This window comes from Mirounga leonina, unplaced genomic scaffold, assembly GCF_011800145.1.
Source record: "Mirounga leonina isolate KUSES-001 unplaced genomic scaffold, KU_Mleo_1.0 Mir_114, whole genome shotgun sequence".
Lineage (NCBI taxonomy): Eukaryota > Metazoa > Chordata > Mammalia > Carnivora > Phocidae > Mirounga > Mirounga leonina.
Genome location: NW_023270265.1, coordinates 40,293,242 through 40,298,688, shown reverse-complemented (window position 1 = coordinate 40,298,688; position 5,447 = coordinate 40,293,242).

The window sequence follows — 5,447 nt, the reverse complement described above, 5'->3', positions numbered from 1 at the left end:
GGTAGGAGATTTAAGGCTACAGCTGGGGTTAGCCTGGGGGCCTGCGAGCGTCCTGCCCGTCGCTAGGCAACGGAACGAGATTCCCGACCCCCAGATCTCGCGAGGCTTCCAGCCCGGGTTCTTGCCGCGGCCGGAGGTGCGCATGGCTCCGCCGCTGTCCTCCCTCTTCTCCTTGAGGGAATGGGGTCGGGGGCTTGGGCTCCTTTAGTCCCGACGCTTTTGCTCTGTCGGTGTCATTTCGACCACTTTCCCCGATAGTAGAATTCACGCTCTCAGGAAATGCTTTCTGCCGAAGCGTGGGAGCGTGGTCCCCACGGCCCCGGGCCATCTCGCCTCCCCCTCCCCTCCAACCCCCTCGTTGCTCGCGGTCGGTGAGCTCCTCCGGGTGGCGAGGGTGTCCCATGCTGGCCCACTCCTGGGGACCGATATACCCTCACTGGGCCGTGGAGGTACCAGGAATTCATTCATTCGCCCGTATTTAGCCACCTGCCCTGAGCCTAGCAGTGTGCTGTCTGGGCACACACTCTGGTGTGCAGGAGAGAACCGGCTACGCGACCCCCCGCCCCCACCCCGGGAGATCAGTGGGAGGGAAAACCAGTGTGGCCCGAAAAATTCGGGGTGAACCCCGCGAATGGTTATGGCTTGGACAGGCCCAGGGGTGGGGAATGATGCCGGCAAGACTTGAGAAGGAAAAGCGGGAATGTTTAAGACTTCATTGGGTCATATCCCTTCTCTTGTACCTTCAGAGGCTGCCTCAGTCCTACCCTTTTAAATCCAGCTGTCTACTTGGCTTCATTACACCTGCTAGGTGTCATGCGCAATTATAGAGCTTCTTGTGCCCTTTGCTCTAGATACTTCTGCAGGAATGGGCCGAGATGGACAGGGCGTTCTTGTTCTACTCTTGCCTGTTTGTGTTCCTGACTTAAGCAGATCACTTAAAACATCTGGGCTGTATTTTGCTCATCTAGAAAGCAATCCAATCTATTCTGCCTGCTTCACAAGTCACTTAGGATAAGATGAGAAAGTGAATGGGAAAACACTTTAAAACAGGATGGTTATTTTCAGTAGATGCATGTAGATGTATAACAATATGTGATTCAATAAATACTCTTATAGGAACCCAGACATGGACCCTTTTCTGAACTCCCTCAGTGTTGTCTCTGAATCTCTAATGGAACATCTCATTTTCTGGGGTGTGACAGATCCTCATGGGCCTGCCCTACCCTCCTTGCTAGCTGGAAATCCCTCCATGGTAGGAGCCCGGGCTGAGTCAGCTTCACATACCTGTCCAGGCCGGGCCCGCAGGGACAGGGCATGTGCTCTGCTGACTAGTTGAAGGAACCTTCATACAAAATAAGCCAGGGCTATTGCTGCCACGGTGCCCATTCCACGTGTGTGCCTTTCCTCCTGTCCCGGTGGATGGAAGGCACCCCCTTCTCTGGGACGCCCATCCTTCAACACTGGGCTGCGTCCTACACCTGCAGGGAAGCCGTGCTCCGCACAGCTCTCCTCACTCAGCCCTTCCTCACTTGCAGCCCAGGCCACAAAGCTCAGCCCTCAGGGATGTCTTGACTCATTTGACACTTTTTTTTTTTTTTAAAGATTTTATTTATTTATTTGAGAGAGAGAGAACACATGAGAGGGGATAGGGTCAGAGGACGAAGCAGACTCCCTGCCGAGCAGGGAGCCCGATGCGGGACTCGATCCCGGGACTCCAGCATCATGACCTGAGCCGAAGGCAATCGCTTAACCAACTGAGCCACCCAGGTGCCCTCATTTGACACTTTAATGGAAGGTTAGAAGTATCCTGGGCTGGGACCACCACATTTTGGAGTCTCCCATCTATAACCCACTGGCCTCTAAGTTCCTTGAGGACAGAGACTTGGTCGGTCTTGTTCACCATTGTGTCCCCAGTATATTACCTTACAGAATCATTACTAAATAAATATATGTTGAATGAATGAATGGATTTTACACATAATGAATGCTTAATAAATACTTAACTTGAAATTATTTGGAGTTGAATGAATAATGAATACACCAGGCTGGCTGGAGCAAAGGATTTGTTTTCAGGAATAATGAGACATCAGGATGGAAAAGTAGGACGGGCAAGATGGAAGTGGTGTTTTAGGAAGTTAGCTGGCAGCAGTGGTTAAGCTTGGTGGGTGTTTAGTGGTATAGAAAGCAGGAGACACAAGTAGGAAATCATGTTGATGTAAGGGCCTGAACCACTGCTAGCAATGGCAAGAGATGGATGACATTTAATAGGAAGAAGGATGGAAATCCTTGTGAGTGAGTGGATGTGGGGTTGGGGGACCAAAGATGATGCCATTGAGGATGGCTTGTAGAGTTCTTTTACAGTTGATAGAAATGGGATAGATGAGTGAGTGATGTGGTTTTGATGGAAGGAACATGATGCATTTGGTTTTAGATGTGTGGAACTTGTGGAGCACTGGTATCTCAGGGAAAAGGGAGGACTGATGATACAGCGATACCCGTCCACATGGAACTTAAAGTTGAAATAAGAATAGATGAATCATCTGGAGGGAAAAGGGGAAAAAAAAAATCCTCTTGAAGCAAGGACCTAAATGTTGAAGAAGGAATATATTTAGGACATAGGAGGAGGGTAAGGTGCTATAATAGGCAGTAAGCAAAAAGGGCTTTGGGAAGAAAGAAAACAGTCCAAATCCTGATGTCTAAGGCAGAGAGTTCTGTGTTAGATGTGTGTGTACATATGCTTAGAATAAAATCGGAAAGAATATATGTTAGCATATTAATTGTGTTGTCCTTGGGTAATGAGATCATTGGGAATTTTAATTTTCTTTTTATATGTTAATATCTGATTTTCCTAAAATGAATTGCTGCTTGTATAACTTTGGACAATTACATTAAAATATTTGAAGGAAGAATATTACATCACATTAAAGAATGAAATTAAAGGAGAATTAAAGACTGAAAAGAGATCATTAGGAACACAGTTGTTCCCTTATAGAATCATCCCATCTTCTTAAAAATAAAGCTATATATAGGCTAAATAAATAGCTAAAACCACCATCCCTGTTTACTTCTGTCATTCACTCAGTCAACAAATAGTTATTGAATGTTTACCATCTGCCAGATGCTGTTCTGGGCACTGGGAAAACAGCAGTGAATAAAATAGGTAACATTTTCTTCTCTTCATGGCACTTAGTTCTCGTGGCCCTCAATCCTAGCACTTACATCCTGGTGAGCCATCAGGACAATAAACTGCATTAAGAGATGTGAAATCATTTTGAAAAGTTGGTATGCTAGGGGTTTATTAACATCCTATTAGTGTTGACAGAGCCAGATGAAATAAAATGACTATTCATGAATATTTCAATTTTCTTATTTTCTGTAGATATTAGAAGCACTGGGGTTTTAGCTGTAAAATATATTCATGTGCATGCCTACTGTATACATACTTCTCATATTCCTTGTTTCAGTACCTTGATGACTATATTTCCATTTCATATTGAGACTGAATGTCCAGGCACTCACAGAACATCAGAGCTTGAAAGGGTTTGAGTGTTGCTAACCCTAAAGGTATAAACAGGGGAGTTGAGGGGAAGAAAAAGAAGGGAAGGAAAGGCAAAGGAAAGGCTCAAGAGATAAGGAAAGTTCTGGAACATATCCAGGGAGGGAGGATAGGACTATAGTCTCCTCCTTTAGATAGAGGACACAGCCATTACTATTGACTTCCCATGGGTGGGGTGCCCACAGTAGAAGGGAGGTATGGTGTGGGACAAGGGCCATTGGGAATTAGAAGACAGATTGGAGTCCCAGCTGTCCCCCAGATCTAGACCTCATCAATCAAATGAGTGGCTGGACTAGAGTAATAGTTTCCTAAGCTTTTTGAATAGGAAGACTCCTTTTTAACAACAAAAAATCTAGGGGAACCCCCCCCAATATAATAGTGGTTATATGCAGTGAGTATGAATTCAGTAGTATGTCTGGAACAATTGTATGTATTTCATCCATGTAAACTCTATACCTACAACAAAGAATACGTTTATAGGCAAGCCACTCTCCAGTGTTGGGTGTGTGTTTGGTGGACATTTGGAATGGTGAGCCCCTTGCGCACAGTGCATGGGCTTCTCGGGGAGCTCAACTGAGAACCATGAAGCCAGGTCTCCCCATCCTGGACCTGTACTATTTTGTAGCTCAGATTCAAGATAAAACATCAAGACATATCAGCCTGGTCCTATCTGCTAAATGAAGACCCTTCATGGAGGAAATTAATCATTCTTCAGTCTGCATTTCAAAAAGGATTTCTAAGCTCAGACATTTCCTAAATGAGTGAGGATAAAGAAAAATATATTTGTTCATTTTCCTTTAATCCTTTCCAACACCTTTATATAAATTGGAACTTGTTTGCCATGACTTTAACGTTCAGAAGTGATTGTTTAGATGTTATTTTGGGGTTGCTATCAAGTGCTTGTTAATTCCTGCCTGCATTTGCCATCTGTGTTGAATATCATTTTTCATAGGGAACTAATGAACATGATTGCAGGTGCCTTTAATCATAGAATCATAGAAACTGGAGAGAGAATAGATGGAAATGTTACCTTTTCCCCATCTAGAAAATGGGATTAATAATGTTACCCCTCCTTGCCCAGTTGTCATGAATGAGAAATAGGATTGCCAAGCTAATTGCAATATAAAGAGCTGTAAATTAAATGCTAAGTAATAAGAGTAGGAATGATTTCACTAATAATAAAATGTTTTTTGTAATTTGATTTTTTTCATTACCAATATCTCCCAGCAGTAGACATTACTCCTGTGCTAGAAATAACAACAAAAACCAGGGCAGCAACTACCATTGAGGGAAAACTTTTATCCACCTGGGGTTTTCCTTATATCATCCCATTGAATCTGCAAAACAACCACAAAAGGTAAGCGGTTGGCTCAAGGTGACACACTTAGCAAATGGTGGAGATGGAATATGAACCCAGGCCCAGGGGACTCCAGTGCCCATGCACCCCCCCCCACCCCATACACACAGACTCCTCTGCTTCTCAAATCTAGAAGTCTTGTAGTCAGATCCCGCTGTCTCATGTCAGCGATTGCTAGGCTCTTGGCCATCCTTTCTGAAAGAAGCCAGTTGAGTTGCTCACATTGAGGGCTCAGAGAAAGGAGCCTGGGTAAATGGTGTTAGTCTCTGGATCACTGGTTCTCAGCCTGGGCTGCACATTAGAATCACTTGGGGATTCTACTAGATTCTGGCAGAATCTAAGGCCTGTTAGAATTTTAAGCACCAGGAAGAGGAGGATTATCTGTTCAATGCTGTAGTATTAAAAAATACTGATACCTGGGCCCTACCCCAGACTTATTAAATTGGAATCTCCAAGGATGGGGCCCACACAGAGGTATTTTTTTTTTATATGTGATATTAATGTGCAGCCAAGTTTGAGAACCTCTGCTCTAAG